The 24,850-nt window shown below is 39.1% G+C and overlaps 1 protein-coding gene and 1 pseudogene across 1 annotated transcript in view; both read left to right on the plus strand.

Moving 5' to 3' along the window:
• The window catches only part of L3MBTL4 (L3MBTL histone methyl-lysine binding protein 4), a 547,866-nt gene that overhangs the window by 400,384 nt on the left and 122,632 nt on the right, over positions 1-24,850 (plus strand).
• On the plus strand, positions 15,896-18,261 carry LOC104845545 (protein disulfide-isomerase A6-like; annotated as a pseudogene).

The following is a 24,850-nucleotide window of genomic DNA, read 5'->3' on the forward strand; positions in this document are numbered from 1 at the left end:
TCAGGGGTTCTCTGTCGTATTCCCTGCCAGGGCAGCCGTCAGTTGTAGCTGGGCACCATCTAGTTCTTCTGATTTCAGGCTGATGTAGTCTCTGGTTTATGTGGCCCTTTCTGTCTCCTGGGCTCATAACTACCTTGTGTCTTTGGTGTTCTTCATTCTCCTTTGCTCCAGGTGAGTTGAGACCAATAGATGCATCTTAGATGGCCGCTTGCTACCGTTTAAGACCCCAGACGCCACTCTCCAAAGGGGTATGCAGAATGTTTTCTTAACAGATTTTATTATGCCAATTGACTTAGGTATCCCCTGAAACCATGTTCACCAAACGCCTGCCCCTGCTACGCTGGCCTTCAAGCATTCAGTTTATTCAAGAAACTTCCTTGCTTTTGGTTTAGTCTAGTTGTACTGACCTCTCCTGTACGGTGTGTTATAGTTCCCTTCACCTAAAATAGTTCTTATCTACTATCTAATTTGTGAATACCCCTCTCAATCCCTCCCCTCCTCATAACCATCAAAGAATATTTTCTTCTCTGTTTAAACTATTTCTTAAGATTTTATAATAGTGGTCTTATACAATATTTGTGCTTTTGCAAATGGCGAATTTCACTCAGCATAATGCCTTCCAGATTGCTCCATGTTATGAAGTGTTTCACAGGTTCATCACTGTTCTTTACAGATGTGTAGTATTCCATTGTGTGAATATACCATAATTTATTTACCCATTCATCCGTCAATGGGCACCTTGGTTGCTTCCATCTTTTTGCTATTGTGAACAGTGCTGCAGTAAACATGGGTGTACATATATCTGTTCGTGTAAAGGCTCTTATTTCTCTAGGATATATTCCAAGGAGTGGGATTGCTGGATCGTGTGGTAGTTCTATTTCTAGCTTTTTAAGGAACTGTCAAATTGATTTCCAAAGTGGTTGTACCATTTTACATTCCAACCAGCCGTGTGTAAGTGTTCCAGTCTTTCTACAACCTCTCCAACATTTATTATTTTGTGTGTTTTGGATTAATGCCAGCCTTGTTGGAGTGAGATGGAATCTCATGGTAGTTTTGATTTGCATTTCTGTAACGGCTAATGATCATGAGCATTTCCTCAATTATCTGTTAGCTACCTGAATGTCTTCTTTACTGAAGTGACTGTCTTCTTTACTGAAGTGACTGTTCATATCCTTAGCCCATTTTTGAGTTGGGTTATTTGTCTTTTTGTAGTTGAGTTTTTGCAGTATCATGTAGATTTTAGAGATCAGGTGCTGATCAGAAATGTCATAGCTAAAAAATTTTCCCAATCTTTATGTAATCTTTTTACTCTTCTGATGAAGTCTTTGGTTAAGCATGAGTGTTTGATTTTTAGGAGCTCCAGTTATTTAGTTTTTCTTCTGCACTGTTGGTAATGTTTCTGCCATGTATTAGGGCTCCTAACGTTGTCCCTATTTTTTTTTCCATGATCTTTATCATTATAGACTTTATATTTAGGTCTTTGATCCATTTTGAGTTAGTTTTGTGCATGGCATGAGGTATGGGTCCTGTTTCATTTTTTTGCAGATGAATACCCAGTTATGCCAGCACTATTTGTTAAAAAGACTATCTTTTCCCCCATTTAACTTACTTTGGGCCTTTGTCAAATATCAGCTGCTCATATGTGGATGGTTTTCCGTCTGGATTCTCAATTCTGTTCCATTGGCCTATGTATCTGTTGTTTTACCAGTACCAGGCTGTTTTGACTACTATGGCGGTATAATAGGTTCTAAAATCAAGTACAGTGAGGCCTCCCACTTTGTTCTCCTTTTTCAGTAAAGCTTTACGTGTTTGGGGCCTCTTTCCCTTCCAAATGAAGTCAGTGATTTCTTTTTCCATCTCATTGAGAAATGCCACTGGAATTTGGATCAGAATTGCATTGTATGTATAGATCGCTTTTCATAAAATAGATATTTTTACAATGTTAATTCTTCCTATCCATGAGCAAGATATGTTTTTCCACTTACGTAGATCTCTTGGTTTCTTGCAGTAGTGTTTTGTAGTTTTCCTTATATAAGTCTTTTACATCTCTGACAAGATTTATTCCTAAATATTTTATCTTCTTGGGGGCTAGTGTAAATGGTATTGATTTGGTGATTTCCTCTTCGATGTTCTTTTTGTTGTTGTAGAGGAATCCAACTGATTTTTGTGTGTTTACCTTGTATCCCAATACTCTGCTGAACTCTTCTATTAGTTTCAGTAATTTTCTGGAGGATTCCTTAGGGTTTTCTGTGTATAAAATCATGTCATCTGCAAATAGAGATACTTTTACTTCTTCCTTACCAATCTGGATGCAGTTTATTTCCTTATCTAGCCTGGTTGCTCTGGCTAGGACCTCCAGCACAATGTTGAGTAAGAGTGGTTATAAAGGGCATCCTTGTCTGGTTCCTGTTCTCAAGAGAAATGCTTTCAGTCTCTCTCCATTTCGAATGATGTTGGCTATTGGCTTTGTATAAATTCCCTTTATTATGTTGAGGAATTTTCCTTCAATTCCTATTTTGCTGAGAGTTTTTATCATGAATGGGTGTTGAACTTTGTCAAATGCCTTTTGTGCATCAATTGATAAAATCATGTGATTCTTGTCTTTTGTTTTATTTATATGATGGATTACATTAATTTTTTTTCAAATATTGAACCATCCCTGCATACCTGGTATGAATCCCACTTGGTCATGGTGAATTATTTTTTTTATATATTGTTGAATTCTATTGGCTAGATTTTGTTGAGGATTTTTGTATTTAAGTTCATGAGGGATATAGGTCTGTAATTTTCTTTTTTTGTGGTGTCTTTACCTGGTTTTGGTATCAGGGATATGTTGGCTTCATAGAATGAGTTTGGGAGTATTCCATTGTTTTCTGTGGTCTAAAATACCTTTAGTAGTGGTGTTCACTGTTCTCTGAATGTTTGGTAGAACTCTGCAATGAAGACTTCCAGGCCACAGCTTTTTTTTTATTGGGTTTTTTTTTATTACTTTTCAATCTCTTCTTTTGTTATGGGTCTATTTAGTTGTTCTACCTCTGTTTGTGTTAGTTTTGGTAGGTAGTGTGTGTCTAGGACTTCATCTGTTTTTTCTAAGTTTTCAAATTCTTTAGAGTACAATTTTTCTGTAGCAATTGGATATGATTCTTTTAATTTCAGTTGGGTCTGTTGTAATATCCTCCACCTCATTTCTTATTTGAGTTATTTGCTTCCTCTCCTGTTTTTCTTTTGTCAGTTTGGCCAATGGTTTATCAATTTTGTTGATTTTTTCAAAGAACCAACTTTTGGTCTTGTTAATTCTTCCAATTGTTTTCTGTTTTCTTCTTCATTTAATTCTGCTCTAATTTTTATTATTTACTTTCTTCTGGTGTCTGAGGGTTTCTGTTTTGCTCTCTTTCTATTTGTTTACATTGTAGGGATAATTCTTTGATTTTAGCCCTTTCTTCTTTTTTTATGTGTGCATTTATTGATATAAATTTTCCTCTGAGCACTGCTTTCACTGTGTCCCAAAGGTTCTGATAGGAAGTATTTTCATTCTCATTGGATTCTATGAATTTCTATATTCCATTCTTAATGTCTTCCATTTTTTTTTTAAATCTTTTTTGAGCAAGGTATTGTTCAGTTTCCAAGTGTTTGATTTCCCTGCTTTTTCTATTATTGATTTCTACTTTTATGGCCTATGCTTTGTAATATTTCAATGTTTTGGATTCTGCTAAAGCTTGCTTTATGACCTAATATGTGGTCTATTCTAGGGAATGTTCCATGTGCACTATAAATGAAAGTATAGTAGACTGCTGTCGCATGGAGAGTTCTGTATATGCCTATAAGTTCGAATTGGCATTTAGATCTCTTGTCTCTTTATTGACTTTCTTTCTCGATGTCCTGTCCTTTACCGAAAGTGGTGTGTTGCTGTCTCCTATTATAATTGTGGAGCCATCTATTCACTTTTCAATGCTGTTAGAGTTTGTTTTATGTATCTTGCAGCCCTGTCATTGGGTGCATAAATATTTCGTATGTTTATATCCTCAAGGTATATTGTCCCTTTAATCATTATATAGTGTCCTTCCTAATCCTTCGTGGTGGATTTAACTTTAAAGTCTATTTTTCAGGAATTAATATTGGCACTCCTGCTCATTTTCAATTGTTTTTTGCTTGATATATTTTTTTCCACCTTTGAGTTTTAGTTTGTTTGTGTCTCTGAGTCTAAGGTGTGTCTTGTAGGCAGAATATAGATGATTTTTTTTTTTTAATCTGTTCTGCCACTCTCTGTCTCTTCATCAGTGCACTTAGTCCATTTACTTTCATAGTAATTATGGATAGATATGAATTTAGTGCTCTCATTTTGATGTCTTTTTTTGTGTGTTGTTGACAGTTTCTTTTTCCCACTTAATTTTTTGTCCTGAGTAGTTAATCTTTATATATTGCCTTTTCCTCATATTCATTGTTGATTTTGTTTCTTCTGATTCTCTACTTTTTTCTTGTATTTTATTTTGATTTGTAGGATAGTTTGTCTCCTTCATGGTTACCTTAATATTTACCCCTATTTTTCTAAATTCGAACCTAAATTTTATTTCTTTATATCGCCTTGTCTTCCTCTCCATATGAAAGATCTATGACTACATTTATTAAAAAAAAATATATATATTAGTCCCTCTTTATTGTTTTAATATTGTCTTCTCTTACATAATAACATCACTGTTTCCCTGTTTTGTGTGTGTTTTTTACCTTGATTTATTTTTGTGATTTCCCTGTCTGGGTTGATATCTGATTGATTGCTCTTTCCAATGTTCTAGTCTTGAGTTGATACCTGATATTATTGATTTTCTAACCAAAGAAATCCCTTTAGTATTTCCTGTAGTTTTGGTTTAGTTTTTATGAATTCCCTAAACTTCTGTTTATCTGGAAATGTCCTAATTTCACCTTCACTCTTGAAAGATAGTTTTGCTGGATATATGATCCTTGGAAGGCAATTTTTTTCCTTCAATTTTTTAAAATATGTCATCCCATTGCATTCTTGCCTGCATGGTTTCTGCCTAGTCGTACAGGCTTATTCTTATTGACGGTCTTTGTAGGTGACTTTTCGTTTATCCCTAGCTGCTCTTAAAATTCTCTCTTTATCTTTGTTTTTGGTAAGTTTGATTATAATATGTCTTGGTGACTTTCTTTTAAAATCTACTTTATGTGGAGTTCGATGAGCATCTTGGTTAGATATCTTCTCATCTTTCACGATATTAGGGAAGTTTTCTGCCAACAAATCTTCAACAATTCTCTCGTTTTTTCTATTATCTTTCCCTGTTTTGGTACTCCAATCACTTGTAGGTTTTTTCTCTTGATAGGGTCCCACATGATTCTTAAGTTTTCTTCATTTTTTTAAAAATTCTTTTATCTGGTTTTTCTTCAAATATATTGGTGCCAAGTGCTTTATCTTCAAGCTCACCAGGTCTGCCTTCCACTTGCTCATTTCTGCTCCTCTGAGTTTCTACCGAGTTGTCTAATTCCGTAATTTTATTGTTAATCTTCTGAATTTCTGATTGCTGTCACTCTCTGGATTCTTCCAGCTTATTAAATTTTTCATTGCTCCTTAACAATCTTATTAATTTCTTCAACTGCTTTATCTATTTGTTCCTTGGCTTGTTCTGTGTATTGCCTGATTTCCTTCCTGATGTCTTGAAGGGCTCTATGTATTAATCTTTCGTATTCTCCATCTGGTTATTCAGGAAGGCACTTTCATCTAGAAGGTCCCTTGATTCTTTGTTTTGAGAGCTTGTTGAAGTGATCATGGTCTGTCTCTTTATGTGATTTAATATTGACCGTTGTCTCCGAGCCATCTATAATGTTATTGTATCCTAGCTTCTCGCTCTGTTTTGTTTTGATATGCCCAAATGGGTTGCTTGAGTGAGCTAGCTCTGACATCCTGTCATCAGATGGCTAGAGCTCTTATCAGGTATATCAGCCTAGGAGTCCTTTCAATTTTCTTGGATGTATTCAGTTCAGGTGTCCAGGTAGCTGATCATTAGGTGTGTGGTACAGGCTCTGTCCTACTGTCTTAGGGGACAGGGGTGATTGGCGTAGGTATGGGTATCTGGTTGCAGCAGGGGGTCACTCTCTGAACAAGGTGGGGGCTGAGAATCATCCCCCAAGTGTCTCTGAGGAAAGCACTTCCCTGTTCTCTAGAGCATACAGGTGTGTGGGTTCTGCAGACGGACCATGGGCACCCAAAATTTTTTGCTGTAAGGACTGGGAGGTACCAGTTATCCTTGGACCCCTGTCGTGGGTGGTTGGGTGACCTGAGTGGAGCCACCAGTCCTTCGGCCCCTGATATGGGTAGGTGAGGACCCTGTTTAATAGGTAAAGTGATGTCAAACATCAAACACCCACCTCTTCACCGCACAGGTGAAGCAGTTGTAGTCTGCCAATAGGGGCCTATTCTTCTGAAATGGGCCCACACAGGTCCATGCAGGGGGAAATTCCATGGACCGTTTATGCCTGGACAGGAGCTCCTTCTGTCCTCAGCTCCCCAGGTTAGTGGAGCTGGCAAATGATCTTTTTCTCGAATTGTGAATTTATTCCTTCTTCAAGGCTGGGAGGATGGCTCTAGGCACTCAACAGGGCCTATCTCAGGTCCAGGGAAATCAACAGCCACTGAAGCCAGCTCGGGGGCAGGGGACCTGGTAAAATATATGCAAGTAGTTAGCTTTTGCTGAGAGCGCCGTTATTCTCTGGTTCCGGAGGTATGAGTAGACTGCGTGGCTGGCTGCTTCTCCCTGAGGGAACTGTGGCTGAATGCTAGTACCAGCCTGCCACAGCTGCTCCCAGGAATGGTGCCTGAGGGCTCCCAGAGATTCAGGTCCAGTTACTCCTCTCTACTTCTGAACCGTTTCTTTCTCCCCCTGCTGCTCAGTCCATTTTCTAACTTTGCTTTTGATGTTCAGGTCTCCTAGCTTTTCATAAATATAATCATTTCACTTGTTTTATCCAGTCTTTGATATAAGAGAGCTCACTGGAATCGTCTGTCTATTCCACCATCTTGGCCCCCTGCCACTTTCAATTGTCCCTACTATTAGGATTCATCCTGCAAAGCCAGGAATGTTTAATACAATGTAATATGAGCCATTGCTGAAACACAGGGCACTTAGGACACCAGGGTCCATTAACATGGCACAGCACCCCCGAGATACTTTTCCATCTGCTGGGGTCCTGCATCCTTCAGACATCCAAGCCAAATACAGTCAGATGGGCTCCTCCCCTGGATGAGGCTCAGCATCACCACCAAAACCATAGAATAAATTCACCCACTGGTGAAATTTTCAAGAAAGGGCTGAATTCATCCATGCATCTATCACACCAAGGAAATGCACCAGCATTTTGCTACCTTCTTGTTGCATGAGAGTATGAATGTAGTCTGTGATGGCCTTGATGGCATTGCATTGCTCCAGGGCTGGGGAGATTGCAGTCAGAATCCTCAGGACTGGCCACCAAATCAAGTCGGCAGCGTGTGTTCTGCTGAGCTGTCCTGTATTGAAGATGTAGTGTGGAGCACCACACACTACACCTTGCTTCATGTCAATCTGAGAAGCAGGACACAGATCAACATCAGGGCTCTGACAACCACATGTGGATCTCAGAAGCAGCTGTGACCCTCACCTGTCATGTCTGTTTCCCCCAGAGACCCAAGACCGGAGGAAAGTAAGTATCGTGGCATTGAAAGAGATGAACTCTGTTATTGTGTTGATGTCCATGTCCTGAGTCTTTTATATGTAGTATATTAGGAAGATTTCTAAGACTTTTAAGAGTAAGGCAGTACATATTCTACAACAGAATTTTCTGTTTAATTCCCTACCCATACCCCACATTTTCAGCAGATCGCCTACTGAGGGAAAAAACCCCTACCCGTTGCTTTTCCTCCCTTTCTCCAGAACTCATTTGCAGACTCATGTTTTTGCCCTAAGAGAAAAAAAAAAAAAAACCTGAAATCATACACTTCACAGCACAGCCCCATGGAGCTACTGGGGAACAACATATATTTTATTCAAAGAGCAAATCTGAGAGATCTTATACACACTGGAGTCAGATTATATTTGCATTTCAGGAAATATTATTTGGCAATGATTTTACTGAGTTGCTTAAAATTAGATACTTTAGAAATTAATGTACATAGGTATTAATAGAGAGTATCATAATTTATAAAGCCTGAAGAACTTTGCTCTGAAAGTTGTAAAAATTGCACAATGAAGTTATTAATATTTTTCATCACGTAAGGACTACAAGGTTAATTGCTTTTCAGAATGATGAGACTAACTAGTTTTCACACAGCTTCTACTTAAAGGAAAAAGCTAGGACTAGATTAGCCAGCCTTTTATATAGTCCTAAAGAATCTCTCTGACATACTATGTAGAAATATACAGGGAGAATAGAATTTGGTGAGAAGTCAAGTTATGCAAAGTTCAGGAAAAGAGTATAGAGAATTAACTTTGAGCCCTTCTTTGATCCAATGTCCTCCAAATAAAAGAAAAAAAAATTATAGAATTTATTGAATAGAGTCCTGTCTAGGCACTTTGTAAAGTTGTTTCATTTGGTTTTTTGTTTGTTTTAAGTTTGGTCTCTTAATATGTTATACCAAATTTGGTAGTATGAGTGTAGTGGATAATTTTGCAGCTCACTTACTTTAGACATGTCATCAGGAAAGACCAATTGCTGGAAAAGGACATCATGTTTCGTAAAGTAGAGGGTCAGCAAAAATGAGGGAATCCGTCAATGAGATGGATTGACACAATAGAAAAAGCTATGGACTCAAACATACCAATGATCATGAAAATGGCCCTAGACCATGCAGCATTTCATTCTGACAGCCCTAAGGTTAATGAGTTGGAGCTGACTTGACGGCACCTAAAAACAGTATTCAAAATGTTATATTTACTGCTTTCCTGAAATTTTTTTTGGACAGTATTTTGTTAGCTCATATCTTGATTGGTTAAAAAGTTACATTAACAGGTACAGAATGTGGTAGAATTGTATAGGTGTTACGTGCAATTACAAATATGGCTTATTGCTCACAGTTACTTTTCTGAAACCACACTGTACTAATACAAGTTGAAGAGTTTCTATTGCTGTTTTCTCTCTCTCCTATTCTGAATGATAATCAGAAGAATGCACAAAGGAAGAGTGCAAAGCTTGTCAAGCTATGGTTCTGGCTGTCAGCTGGATCTGTTGTTGGGGGTGGTGGAGGGATACAAGTTCAGTTACAGGCAAATCTACTGTGGAGACTTAGACTGAAAACAATAATAACAACGACACGTTCAGGTAATTGAAAGCAGAGCCAGTTCTGTGGTCTTTGGGGGCAAAATGTACTCTACTGTTCAGGCACTTGAGAATGGGAAGATGTTTAAGTGAAGGTGAGAAAGCCCACTATGTGCCAGCTCTATAGATGATTCCCTCACTTATTCCTTACAACCGTGTAAGTTAAGTTGTATTATCTTATGTATTTATTATTTAAACAAACAAACCATGGAAAAATTGCAGTGTACAGAATGTAGATAATCTTCCTGGGGCCACATAGCTAATGAGTGAGAGACACCAGAGCCGATGCTTGGTCATTCACCATAAAGACCAGCAGGACTGGGTCATGTTCGGAGGGATTGTCTGGCTGCAGAGATCGGGGTGGCCAACATGTGTTACACCTGTTGAGAAACACCTCACTGAGTGCCATCTTGAGGCAGAGTGGGAGCTGGAGTAGCCAGTGCCCCACCACCTTCACATGTGGTCGTGGCATGATGTCAGACTCAAATGAAAGATGTACATATTCTCATCAGAGTGTTCTCACTCTGCTTCAAAGAACTAGTGCCATATATCAGTGTTAATGTTCTCTTAGTGCATTCTTATATGGCTTTTTCTTACAGCAGTCATCTGAGCACTTGCATCCAAACACAATTCAAAGCCATGCCAACTCCATGGGTCGCCTGAAAACAAGAGCAATCATATCCTCTACTACTGCTCTTGAGAAAACATCCATACTTAGCTTTGATTCAATGAAAGTAAATTACAAAATAATTAACCTAAGGGAGGCTCTCACTCTAAGATCAGCCATTCAACAATTTATGGAACAATTACTGTGCACCAGGCACTGTGAGTTTCAGGCAGTCAACCAAACTAGCGAGGTCAAAGGAATAATGTTTTAATTAACAAGCTCTGGAAAGTCCTGGTCATTGGAAGTGAGATGAAAGAATGCATTGTTTTGTAATTTAACTCAAAAACTTAAGTCTTTATCTCCATTGTGGCTAAGAGTGGGGTTCATTTATACAGCCCATTTATAGAGAGCTTAGCAACACTGTGTTAGGTACTGGGGTACCTAATGAGCGAAACCAAGTACAGTCCCTGTCTTCATTGAACCTTGTCTATTTGGGGAGACAGGTTAATCAAACAACCATATTAAAAAAAAAAAAAAAAAAAAGCCTGTGCCTGTGGCAAGTGCTATAAAGAAGAACCTATAGGAGGCTTTGAAAAGCTTATTTATTTCAAGAGGATTTGATGTAATTGAGGAAAGAAGATGAAATTTCTGAGGAAGTGACCCTTAGAGCTAAGAGTTAAGTGATGAGCAGAATGTAATGAGGCAAGGGGAGGGAAGAAGGAATATAACAGCAGAGGGCAGTAAGTACCAAAGCCCTGTTGAAGGGGAACAATAGAATTGGGACTAAAAGAAAGCTTCCTTTGAGTGGAGAGAGTGAACAGTTGTGAAGAGAGCAAGGTTCTAGATGAGCCTAGAGAGGTGAGTTGGGACCAGACCATATTAGAGAATTTGGTTTTTATTTCTAAAGGCAATGCCAAGGCATTGATGGATTTAAAGCAGGTATAATGAATTGTAGGGAACTGGGCAGAGAAAATGCAAGTCGATGAGTTAGAAAACTTGAAATTTTCCAGGACAGAGGTGATCACAGCCCAGCCTTGTGGTGTGGGAGAGATGAAGAGAAGAGAATATACCCAAGGGGTAAACCTCCACAGGACTTAGATATTGGGGGTGAAGGACAGAAGGCATAAAAGAAGACTTGGACCATTGATTAGATGGTAGTGCCTATCAATGAAATAAGGAAGCTAGAAAAAGACCAGGTTTGGGATTAGGGCAGTGAGGGGTGAGAATATGAGTTAAGTTTTAATATGTGGACTTTTGAGAAAGCCAAGGGGAAATGTCAAGTAGCAGGTATACGAGTCTAGAGCTCAGAGGTGAAGTGTGGGCTAGAGGTTCACATCTATGGTGTCATGGATTGTGTCCCCCATAAATATCTGTCCACTTGGTTAGGCCATGATACCCAGTATTCTGTTGTTGTCCTCCATTTTGTGATTGTAATTTTATGTTAAAGAGGACTAGAGTGGGATTTTAACACCCTTACTAAGGTCACATCCCTGATTCAATGTAAAGGAATTTCCCTGGGGTGTTGCCTCACCACCTTTTATCTTACAAGAGATAAAAGGAAAGGGAAGCAGGCAGAAAAGGGGGGGAACTTACACTACCAAGAAAGCAGTGCCAGGAGCAGAGTATGTCCTTTGGACCTGGGGTTCCTACACAGAGAAGCTCCTTGTCCAGGGGAAGACTAATGACAAGGACCTTCCTCCAGAGATGACAGAGAGAGAAAGCCTTCTCCTGGAGCTGACACCCTGAATTTGGACTTGTAGTCTACAGACTGTGAGAAAATTAATTTCTCTTTGTTAAAGCCATCCACTTGTAGTATTTCTAGATGAATAAGACATATGGGTAGCCTGCATAAAGGTGGCAATCGAACTCCTGGGTGAGATCACCTAGGGAAAGGTATAGAGGGGAAGGAGCCTTTGGGTGGTACAAACATTAAGCACTCAGCTGCTAACTGAAGAGAACCTTGGAGCAAAGACCTGACAATTTGTTTCCAAAAAATCAGCCACTGAAAAGCCTATGGAGCACAGTTCTACTCTGACACATATGGGGTCGCCATAAGTCAGAGTCCACTCAACAGCAACTTGTATAGAGGGAGAGGAGGAGCAGGTCTGGACCCAACTCTAACACTTAAAGACTGGTTCGAAAGGCATAAGATGTAAAGGAGATAAAGGGGGAAAAGACTGTTCAGAGAGGAGAAAGGAGAGCCCAGGACTGTCATGGCTGCCTAAAGACTATTTTAAGAAGGAAGGAGGAGGTCAAGTAAGATGGAGACTGAAAAGTATATGTTGGACTGAAAATACAGGATGTTGGATGGAATGACACTAAGGTCATTGAGGACCCTAGTGAAAGCTGCAGGTGTAGTCATCGGCCAGGCTTAAGTGCATGAACAGGTGTGTGAGAGGTATAGACAGGAGACAGCGAATAACGTAACTTATTCAAGAAGTTTGGCTGAAAAGGTCAGGAGAGACAGTGAGGACTGGAGGCAGATGCGGCATCTATGAGATTGTGTGTGTGTGTGTTTGCTCTTTAGGTGGCAGACACTTGGGAGTGTTCTAGAGCCAATGCGAAGATCCTGGTGAGAAGAGAGTCAGAATTTACAGAGGATCCAAGGGATCACGGAGGCTGTAAATTGAGCAGGCACAAGGAGATGGGGTTAGCCATGGGTGGGAGGAGGCACAGCGTCTGTAAACTTGGGCTGGGGAAGATGAAGGCAGTCCAATTTGGTGGGTTCTATTTTCTCTGCTGGGAGGGCTCAGGGAGGCACAGTTGGGGAAATCTAAATGGGCGGGCTGAGGCAAGTGGAAGTTTGAAACAGCCTGCTGGAGAAAGTTAAGGCAAACTTACCACAGCAGTGTGGTAGGGCTGCAGGGCAGTGAGGAAGGTCTCCGTGGGGTTGGTGGTTACGAATTTATAATGAGGCCAATCTGCCCTTTTTCTCTCTCTGCAGGCACAGAGAATATGGGTAGCTAGATTTTTCCCAGACTACAGCTTGGGCCAGATGGTTGCAATGAAAAGACAGAGAGGTAAGGGGACATGGAGTATTTCCAAGACATTAAAAATGTCCATAGAATCTGAGCAGAAAAACGAGGAAGGTGAAGAAAGTAGTCCAATAGATGGAGAGGAATTAGGAAGATGAAGTAATCGAAGACCCCTGGAGGCCCAGGCATTCACTTGTTTGGAAATAGGGATGACAAGGTGGATTTAGTCTCCATAGTCACTTGGAAGCTGGTGGGCACTGAGACGGACAGCTGGACAACTGTCTCCCTGGGCCAGGGTGATGGTGGGCCCAGAAGCTGCAGGCTCTGCAGGCTGTATGAGCAGAGTTAACAAGGACCCCCGGCTGCATACTCAGGTTTGCTTTGGTGACCATGGCCCCCTTGCTTCTACATCTGCAAACAGCATGGACTTGGGCAGGCAACTTACCCTTTCCAAACCTCAGTGTCCTCATCTGGATACAGGTGTTAGCCGTGTAGGCTTCCCACAGTTTTAAGGACTGAATAAGGTTATGGGTGTAAAACAATACTTGATACCTGAGAGGGAATAAGAAAGTTCAGTGGCTGCTGTTTTCTGTTGTGACACAAACATTTTCTAGGCAAACTGCAGGTTTTGTTGTTGTTGGGTTTTTTAATTCTAGCATTCAAGGCCAAGAAACATTTTGAATTTTGTAGAAATAATGTGATTTGTAAAGACATTGTTATGTTGACTTAATCTCCTACCCTGGGACTCTAGAGTTGAGAGCCAGGAGGTCTGCTGTGGGAGGGCCAGAATGAGGGTCGGTGATCCTGCAACAGGTGTCCTGTGAGCAGCTGTCTTTTTCACACTAGTATTAATTTAGGTTATTTTCATAAACCTCAAAATGGAAGTGTCAGACACTGAGTGACTTAGGCCATCAAAGGGCCCTTTACCTCAAAAGAGGAGGTGTGAGTGAAGGCTTCACTCATGTAATGATTGTTTGCTTAACCTGTCGCCACACTCAGCAGAGATGGGACTGGGTTCTATCTTTCAATATTCAGATTCACAGTAAGTGCACAAAATTGTTTGTTGTCTGGAGTAGACTATAATTAGTAAAATGTCCATTTCTATAGTAAGCTAGAGCAGAATTTATCAGCCTCAGCACTATTGATGTTTTGGATCAGGTAATTTTTTCTACGGGGGCTATCCTGGGCATTCCAGGATATCTAGCAGCATTCCTGGCCTCTCCCCACGAGATGCTAGTAGCGTACACACACACATACACACATAGCACCCCCAGTTGTGACAATCAAAATATCTCTAGACGTTGCCTCCAAACGTCCCCAGGAAGAGGGAAGAGCAAAATTGCCTCCCATTGAGAACCACTGGATTAGAGAAGATCTTTAACATAATTTATTGTGTTTTTTTGTTTGTTTGTTTATTATACTATTTGCAAAGAAAGTTTGAACTATAACCCAAAATATTTATTTTATTGTACTTTAGATGAAGGTTTACAGAACAAAGTAGTTTCTCATCAAACAGTTAGTACACACATTGTTCTATGAGATTGGTTAACAACCCTGCGACATGTCAACACTCTCCTTTCTCGAACCTAGATTCACTATTACCACCTTTTCTCTTCCCTCCTGCCTTCCAGCACCTGCTCCAGGGCTGGTGTGCCCCTTTAGCTTTGTTTTGTTTCATGGGTCTGTTCAGTCTTTGGCTGAAGGGTGAACCTCAGGAGCGACCTCATTACTGAGCCGAAAGGGTGTCCAGGGGCCATACTCTCAGGGTTTCTCTAGTCTCTGTCAGGCCAGCAAGTCTGGTCTTTCTTTCCGAGTTAGAATTTTGTTCTATATTTTTCTCCACCTCTGTCTGGGACCCTCAATTGTGATCCCTGTCAGAGCAGTCAGTGGTGGTAGCTGGGCACCATCTACTTTTACTGGACTCAGTCTGGTGGAGGCCGTGGTAGATGTGGCCCATTAGTCTTGCGGAATATCTTTCCTTGTATCTTTAGTTTCCTTCATTCTTCCTTGCTCCCGATGGGGTGAGTGCAGTGGAGTATCCTAGATAGCCCTTCATAGGCTTTTAAGACCCCAGATGCTACTCACCAAAGTAGGATGTAGAACATATTCTTTATAAACTCTGTTATGCTGGTTGAGCTAGATGCTCCCTGAGACCATGGTCCCCACAGCCCTCACCCCGGGAATTTGATCCCTCAGGGAGTTTGGATGTGTCTATGGAAGTACCATGACCCTGCCTTGTACAGGTTGTGCTGGCTTCCCCAGCATTGTGTACTGTCTTATCCTTCACCTAAGTTTCCACTTATCTATTGCCCATTAAGTGTTTTTCCATCCTCAACCCTCCCCTCTCTCGTAACTGTGAAAGACTGTTTTTGTATGTAAACCTTTTCATGAGTTTTTACAGTAGTGGTCTCATATAATTGTCCTTTTGTGAATGACGTATTTCACTCAGCATAATGCCCTCCAGATTCATTCATGTCATGAGATGCTTCACAGATTCATCTTTGTTGTTCATCATTGCGTAATACTCCATTGTGTGTATTTACCACAGTTTACTTATCCATTCACCTGTTGATAGGTATCTAGGTTGTTTCCATCTTTTTGTTACGGTGAACAGTGCTGCAGTGAACATGGGTATGCATATGTCTATTCGTGTGACAACTCTTATTTCTCTAGGATATATTCCTAGGAGTGGGATTGCTGAATCATGGCATTTCTATTTCTAGCTTTCTAAGGAAGAAGCCATATTGTTTTCCAAAATGGTTGTATCATTTTGCATTCCCACCAGCAGTGCATAAGAGCTCCGATCTCCCCACAGCTTCTCCAACATTTCTTACACCCTGTTATATTGATTTGTGCCACAAATGCCAGGGTGAGATGGTATCTCATTGTGGTTTTGATTTGCATTTCTCTAATGGCTAGAGATCGTGAGCATTTCTTCACGTGTCTGTTGGCCACTTGAATGTCTTCTTTGGAGAAGTGTCTGTTCATTTCCTCTGCCCCATTCTTTAATTGGATTATTTGTCTTTTTGTTATAGAGGTGTTGGATTTTCTTGTAGATTTTAGAGATTAGACATTTGTTTGATTTGTAATAGCCAAAAAGTTTTTCCCAGTCTGTAGGTTCTCTTTTTATTCTTTTGGTGAAGTCTTTTGATGAGCATAAGTGTTTAATTTTTAGAAGATCCCAGTTACCTAGCTTATCCTCTGGAGCTTGTGTGTGTGTTGTTGGTTGTGGTTTGCATCCTGTTAAAGCCCTCTATTAGGGCCTCTAGAGTTGGCCCTATTTTTTCTTCTATGAACTTCATGGTTTTTGGCTTGATATTTAGGTCTTTGATCCATTTTGAGTTAGTTTTTATAAATGGTGTGAGGTATGGGTCCTGTTTCACTTTTTTTTTTTTGCGGATGGACATCCAGTTTTGCCAGCAGCATTTGTTGAAGAGACTGTCTTGGGGAGCACAGTGTGCAGTGGAGCTCAAGTGGCAGCTGAGCAGGACTGGACTTGGGGCGCTCAGCATAGCTCACCTAGTGCTTGGTCTGGTGAGCTATACCTTCTTCCTAGCAGTGAGTGGTCTATATTCTTCCAATGATGATGTAATTGAATTAATGCCATCAAATTTCAACCAAGAAGTTATTCAAAGTGATAGTTTGTGGCTTGTAGAATTCTATGCTCCATGGTGTGGCCACTGCCAAAGATTAACACCAGAATGGAAGAAAAGTAAGAACTGCATTAAAAGATATTGTAAAAGTTGGTGCAGTTGATGCAGATAAGCATCAGTCCCTAGCAGGGCAGTATGGCCTTCAGGGATTTCCTACCATCAAGATTTTTAGATCCATCAAAAACAAACCTGAAGATTATCAGGGTGGCAGAACAGCTGAAGCCGTTGTAGATGCATCTCTCAGTGCTGTAGGACAGCTGGTAAAGGATCGTCTTGGGGGAAAGAGTGGTGGATACAGTTCTGGAAAACAAGGCAGAAGTGAAAGTTCAAGTAAGAAAGACGTGATTGAACTGATAAATGACACCTTTGATAAAAACGTTCTTGATGTTTGGATAGTCGAGCTTTATGCTCCTTGGCGTGGACACTGCAAAAATCTAGAGCCAGAATGGGCTGCTGCACCTACAGAGGTAAAAGATCAAACAAAAGAAAAAGTGAAACTAGCAGCTGTAGATGCTACAGTTAATCAGGTGCTAGCCAGCCGATATGGGTTTAAGGGATTTCCTACAATCAAGATTTTTTTCAGAAAGGCGAGTCTCCTGTGGTTTACAATGGCAGCCGGACAAAATCTGACATAGTTTTACGGGCCTTAGATTTGTTTTCTGATAATGCCCCACCTCCTGAGCTGCTTGAGATAATTAATGAGGACATTGCCAAGAAGACTTGTGAAGATCATCAGCTCTGTGTTGTGGCTGTGCTGCCCCACATTCTCGATACTGGAGCTGCAGGCAGAAATTCATATTTGGAAGTTTTTCTGAAGTTGGCAGAAAAATACAAAAAGAAAATGTGGGGGTGTCTGTGGGCAGAAGTTGGAGCCCCGTATGAACTTGAGAACGTGTTGGGGTTTGGAGGGTTTGGATACCCGGCCATGGCAGCCATCAATGACGCAAGATGAAATTTGCTCTTCTGAAAGGGTCTTTCAGTGAACGAGGCATTAATGAGTTTCTCAGGGAGCTCTCTTTTGGGCGTGGATCCACAGCACCTGTAGGGGGTGGGGCCTTCCCTAATATAAGTACAATAATAGAACCTTGGGATCGCAAGGATGGTGAACTTCCTGTGGAGGATGATACCGATCTCAGTGATGGGAAGCTTGATGACTTAGGGAAAGATGAGTTGTAAGATGCGCAGCATAAAAACTCGGTTTTCTCTTCTTGGGAGCAGATTTTGCCAGCAGTGAAGGAACATTCTTAACAATCAGATGGATCTACCAGTGGCCTTTTCTACCAAGACGTAATGCTTGATTGGTCATTTGAAAACACTGCAACGGTGAACTTTTGCATCTCAAGAAAACATTGAAAAAATTCTATGAATTGCTGTAGCCAGTGAATTGGGTTGTATTCTGCCAAATAATATCTTGAAGAAAACCGATGGTTTGTTGAAACATTTTTTCCATCCCTCTAACTGCTGCCTGAGTGTTCTTTGAGGCTGTTTCTTATGTTTTTTAATGTTTTCCTTTCATTTGAATATTAATAGCTTTTTTCCATTAAAGAATAAAACAAATATTTTGGAGAATGCTGATAAATGTGTGAAATTAGTGTCCATATCATAAATTCAGAGTCTTCTGTTTAGCCAGTAAATTAATATCATGAAGTGATGTCCCAGATGTCTTTCGTCCTTATAAGCTTTTTTAAAAGAAAAAAAAAAAGACTCTTTTCATCAAGTGATATTATGTGAATACCTGCCACAATACAGATTTTGTGTGTTCTAAAATTTCAAATTCCATTTGTAAACGTAAAGCAATTTTTAAAGTATGGTAGACAATGGATTGTCATTTGAGAACTGATTTCATACCCAGTATTTTTTCTTTGGGCTATCACTAGTGACTGTTTGGGAATATGAGCTCCTGGTGTTTTATATTCTTATCAAACTCTCAAAATATTGAGACAAGAGATACAGCAGCAGGTTACTAGTTTATAGGTAGTTCACATTAATGTAAAACAGAAAAATGAAAAGCTAAACAATAAAGACTGAATCATGTTAGAATTTAAGTGAAGAGGCAATTCAAAGGACTGAGAGCAATTTCTTTATTGAAACTTAAAATAAATAAATAAATACAACTGTACCTAAAAAAAAAAAAGACTTCTCTCCATTTGATGGACTGTGGGCCCTTGTCAAAGATCAGGCGACGATAGGTGGGTGGATTTACATCTGGGTTCTCAATTCTGTTCCCTTGTTCAAAGTATCTGCCGTTGTACCAGCACCAGGCTGTTTGACTACTGTAGCTGTACAGTAGGTTCTGAGGTCAGGTAGTTCGAGTCCTTCTACTTTATTCTTCTTCAGTAGGGCTTTACTTATCTGGGGCTTCTTCCCTTTCCGTATAAAATTAATGATAAATTTTTCCTTCTCTTTAAACAATGTTGTTGGTATTTGGATCCATATTGCATTGTATTTGTAAATTGCTTTGGGTAGAATTGTCATTTTCACAATGTTGAGTCTAGCCATCCGTGAGCGTGGTATGTTTTTCCATTCATGTAGATCTCTTTTGGCTTCTTGCAGTAGTATTTTGTAGTTTTCTTTGTATAGGTCTTTTACATCCCTGGTTAGATTTATTCCCAAGTATTTTTTTTTTTTTTTTTTTTTTTAGGGGCTATTGTATTGTTTTCCTGATTTCCTTTTCATTGTTCTCTTTACTGGTGTTTAGGAATCCAACTGATTTTTGTATGTTTATCTTGTATACAGCTGCTCTGCCAAATCTTTCTATTAGTTCCAACAGTTTTCTTGTGGAGTGTTTTGGATTTTCTATGGATAATGTTATATCATCCACAAATAGGGAGAGTTTAACTTCTTCATTACCAATTTGGATGCCCTTTATTTCTGTTTCTTGCCTTATTGCTCTAGCTAGGACTTACAACACAATGTTAAATAGTTAACACAATGTTAAGTAGTTAACACAATGTTAAATCGGAGTAGTGATAAAAGGCTGAATGTTTTCAGCCTCTCTCCATTAAGAATGATGTTGGCCGTTGGTTTTTGTATATATTCCCTTTATTATGTTGAGAAATTTTCCTTCTATACCTATTTTATGGAGAGTTTTTATCAGAAATGGGTGTTGGACTTTGTCGAATGACTTTTCTGCATCGATTGAGATGGTCATGTGATTCTTTTTCTTTTTATTTATGTGGTGCATTATGCTGATTGATTTTCTGATGTTGAATCATCCTTGTATACCTGGCATGAATCCTACTTAGTCATGTTGTATTTTTTTTTATATGATGCTGAATTCTATTGGCTAGAATTTTATTGAGAATTTTTGCATCTATATTCATAACAGATATTGGGCAGTAATTTTCTTTTTTTTTGTGGTGTCTTTGCCTTGTTTTGGTATCAGGGTTATGCTGGCTTCATAGATTGAATTCGGAAGTATCGCTTCCTTTACTATGTTCTGAAATAGTTTGAGTAGCACTGGTGTAAGCTCTTTTCTAAATATTTGGTAGCCTAGGGCTTTTTTTTGTTGGGAGTTTTTTTTTTTTTTTGATTACCTTTTCACTCTCTTGTTACGGATCTGTTCAGATTTTCAACATCATTTTTTGTTAGTTTGGGTAAGTAGTATGTTTCTAGAAATTTGTCCATTTCTTCTAGGTTTTCAAATTTGTTGGACTATAGTTTTTCATAGTACTCTTTTATGATCCCTTTTATTTCAGTTGGGTCTGTTGTAATGTCCCCCATTTCATTTCTTTTTTGGGTTATTTGCATCTTCTCCTGTTTTTCTTTTGTCAGTTTGGCCAGTGGTTTCTTGATTTTGTTGATCCTTTCAAAGAACCATCTTTTGCCTTTGTTAATTCTTTCTATGGTTTTTCTATTCTCTATTTCATTTATTTCTGTTCTGATCTTTATTAGTTCCTTTATTCTGGTGACTGTGGGCTTCTTTTGCTGTTTTCTTTCTATTTGTTCAAGCTGTGTAGCTGATATTTTGATTTTGTCCCTGTCTTTTTGATGTGTGCATCTAGTGCTATAAATTGACCTCTGAGCACTGCCTTTGCTGTGTCTCAAAGGCTTTGGCATGATGTGTTTTCATTCTTGTTTGATTCTAGAAATTTTTTTTTTTTTTTTCCATCTCTGATTTCTTCTATCACCCAATGATTTTTAAGCAGGGTGTTATTCAGTTTCCATGTAATTGATTTTTTTTTTCCTTACTATTCCTGTTGTTAATTTCTACTTTGATGGCATTGTGGTCAGAGAAGATCCTTTGTATTATCTCAGTGTTTTGAATTTTGTTGAGGGTTCCTCTGTGGCCTAAGATGTGGTCTATTCTGGAGAACATTTCATGTGGGTTGGAGAAGAATATGTACTTTGCAGCTGTTCAGTGAAGTGTTCTATATATGTATATGAGGTCAAGTTGACTGATTGTGCTTTTTAGCTCTTCTGTATCTTTGCTGAGTTTCTTTCTAGATGTTCTGTGCAGAGTTGAAGTCTCCTACTATTATTGTGGAACTGTCAATTTCTCTTTTCAGTGCTGTTAGAGTTTGTTTTATGTATTTTAGAGCTTTGTCATTGGGTGTGTAGATGTTTATTATGGTTAAGTCTTCATGATGGATCATCCCTTTAATCATTATATAGTGCCCTTCTTTGTCTTTTATGGTGAATTTGTTTTAAATTTTATTTTATCCTAGATTAGTATTGCCACTCCTGCTTTTTTTTGGTAGTTATTTGCTTGATACATTTTTTTTCTATTCTTTAATTTTTAATAAATTTGCATCTTTGTTTCTAAGGTGTATCTCCTATAGACAGCATATTGATGGATCCTGTTTTTTTTAGTCCTATCCATCACTCTGTGTGTCTCTTTATAGATGCATTTAGGCCATTTACATTCAGTATAATTATTGATAGATGTGAGATTATTGCTGTCATTTTGTAGTGCTTTTTGTGTGTGTGTGGTGCTGACATTTTCTTTGTTCGTACTCTCCTGTGCTGAGTTCCTTTTGTTTGTGGATTTCTTTTTCATTTCTTGTGTTTTTGTGTGTTTTGTTTTTATCAAGACTTTATGTTTTTCTTCTTTATTTTGATGAGTAGGTTTGTTAACTTTCTTTATGGTTGCATTGAAATTTACCCTTAACTTCCTAGGTTTGAACCAGTCTATCATTACTTGGTATCACCTTGCCTCCCTCTCCATTAAAAAGTTCTTTTCCTACACTGTTTATCCCCTCTTTTATTGTTCAGACATTGTTATCATTTACAGACTGATTTCTCTGGTTCCCTGTTGCAATTCTTTTGGTTTTGGATAGGCCTTGAGAGTTCATTTCCTAAGTTTGTATCTTACTGGTACAATCTTGTGTCCCAGGTTCAGGTTGTGGCCTAATCTTGTTTGTTCTCAGATCAAAGGACTCCCTTTAATAATTCTTATAAGTTTGGTTTGATTTTTACATATTCCCTTAATTTCTGTTTATCTGGAAATGTCCTAATTTCACCATCATATTTGAATGAAAGTATTGCAGGATATATTATTTGTGGTTGGCAATTTTTTTTCTTTCAAGGTTTTATATATGTCATCCCATTGCCTTCTTGCCTGCATGGTTTCTGCTGAAAAATCAGAGCTTAGTCTTGTTTCTCCCCTTTATGTGAGTTTTTGTTTTTCTTGAGCTGCTCTCAGGACTTTGTCTTTGGTTTTAGAGAATGTGATTATGATATGCCTTGGTGCTTTTCTTTTGGGGTCCATCTTATATGGGGTTCATTAAGCCTTTCTTCCAAGATCCCTCTGGGTGGACTCAAGCCTACAACCCCTCAGTTATCAGTGAGCGCATTAAATGTTTGCACTATGGAGGAATTCTACAATAGAAACGTAAATAACTCAAATTAGAAAATACTGCTTGTGGGGAGAAAGATAGCAAGCATGATTAGAGTATGTAGATAAAATAATTTTAAGTTTAATACTTAGGCAATAATAAAACTGAATATTTTTTAAATGTTTCAGAAATGCTTTTTCTTCTCTGGAAAAATCTCATTTTTCCTTAGTGTGCAGCTAAGTTACTTTCTCTGGAGAAGCCACCTGTGAATATGGCACTTGTACCATTGTCCTTGTATAGACCCTTATTATTATTTTTTTTTTAATTGTGCTTTAGGTGAAGGTTTACAGCTCAAGTTAGTTTCTCATACAAAAATTTATATGCATATTGTTATGTGACCCTAGCTGCTCTTTACATAGTGTGACAGCACACTTTCCCTTTCCACCCCAGATTTCCTGTATCCATTCAACCAGCTCCTATCTCTTTCTGCCTTCTTATCTCACCTCCGAAGAGGAGCTGCCCATTTAGTTGCATGTATCTACTTGAACTAAGAAACACATTCTTCACGAGTATCATTTTGCGTCTTATAGTCCAGACTAATCTTTGTCTGAGGAGTTGGCTATGGGAATGGTTTTAGCTCTGGGTTAACAAAAGAGTCCGGGGGCGTGTCTTCTGAGATTCCTCTAGTCTCAGTCAGACCATTAAGCCTGGTCTTTTTTACTAGAATTTGAGTTCTGCACCCCATATTTCTCCTGCTCCATCAGGGACTCTCCAAAGTGTTCCCTGTCAGGGCAGACATTGGTGGTAGCTGGGTACCATCTAGCTCTTCTGGTCTCAGGCTGATGGAGTCTGTAGTTTATGTGGCCCTTTTTATCTCTTGGGCTCATATTGTCCTTGTGTCTTTGGTGTTTTTCATTCTCCTTTGCTGCAGGTGTGTTGGGACCAATTGATGCATCTTAGATGGCCATTCACTAGCTTTTAAGACCCCAGACACCACTCACCAAAATGGGATGCAGAACGTTTTCTTAATAAACTTTGCTATGCAATGGTTTTTTTATGCCAATTGACCTAGATGTCCCCAGAAACCATGGTCCCCAGGCCCCCACCCCTGCTACTGTGTCCCTCAAAGTGGTTGGATGTGTTCAGGAAACTTCTTAATTTTGGTTTAGTCCAGTTGTGCTAACTTCCCCTGTATTGTGTGTTACGCTTCACTTCACCTAAATAATTCTTGTCTACTATCTAGTTTGGTCTAGTTTCGTGGGTTACTATCTAGTTGGTGAATTCCTCTCTCCCAGGCCCTTATTTTTTGCAGTGGCTTTATTAAAACAACATAACACTACATTTGTTTGCTAAAACATGAAAATTAATACTTGCTAAACAGTCAGACAGCATGCATATATGTGCTTCTGCTTTCTTCCATTTCACAATCTACTTCTCCCTGACTGTTTTTTGTTAGCTGCTGTCCTATCACCCAGAAGTTTGAGAAGGCTAGAAAATATAATATTGATTGGTGAATAGGTAATATATGCACTTAGAACAAAATTCATAAGGTACCAAGGGTATAGAGTGAAAAGTAAGTCCCTCAGCCCTGCTCCTGTCCTTCCACCCCCACTTACCTTCCCTAAGGTTGATCACTCTTATCTTTTTCTTGTGTCTTTCTCCATAGATACTCTCCCTTTATTTCAGTATATTTGTGTGTCTGTGAGTATACACAAGTAACGGCATACCATACGTATTGTCAAGCGAGGCCCTTTTTTTCATTTAGCAGTGCAACTGACACAGGTTTCCTACCAGTGCATAAGGAGCTACTGCATTTTTTTTTCCTACATAGAAATGCCATAATGTGTTTGACCAGTCCTTTTTTGACAGCCATTTAGCTGATTTTGAATGTTTGCTATGTAAAGAATGCTGAAGAGACTGTTTTCTGCATTCACTACTTCACACTTGTGAGCCTATCACAGGATAAATTCTGGAAATAGAATTCCTGGCCAATGGGTATGTGCATTTTAATTTTGATAGCGAATGCTCAATTTCTCTGCCTAAAACTTGTACCAGTATATTTCCACCAGCAAAGTGTGAGAAGGCTCACCTTTTCACACATTGTGTTCAGAAGCTTTTTTATCTAAACAATCAAATGAGTGAAAAATGGTATAAAAAAGTGAAGGTGAGCATCTTTCCAACTATTTAAGAGCCGTTTGTATTCATTTTTCTGTGACTGGTTGGTTAAATCCTTTGCCCATTATTCTTTTTAGTGTGGCTCTATGTGTACATACATAGAGGAATTAGCCAGTTTTCTGTAATGCAAATTGTAAATGTTTTCTCAGCTTATCATTTATCTTTGGACATGCTTATAGCACTTCCATCACTTATACAATGGCTGCTAATCAAAGGGTCAGCAGTTTAAATCCACCAGGCGCACCTTGAAAACTCTATGGGGCAGTTCTACTCTACCCTATAGGGGCTCTATGAGTCAAAATCAACTTGATGGCAACAGGTTTTTTTTGAAAGCTATACATGTATGGTTGTGGACAGACTTTTATTATT

This window comes from Loxodonta africana, chromosome 11 (genome assembly GCF_030014295.1).
Source record: "Loxodonta africana isolate mLoxAfr1 chromosome 11, mLoxAfr1.hap2, whole genome shotgun sequence".
NCBI lineage: Eukaryota > Metazoa > Chordata > Mammalia > Proboscidea > Elephantidae > Loxodonta > Loxodonta africana.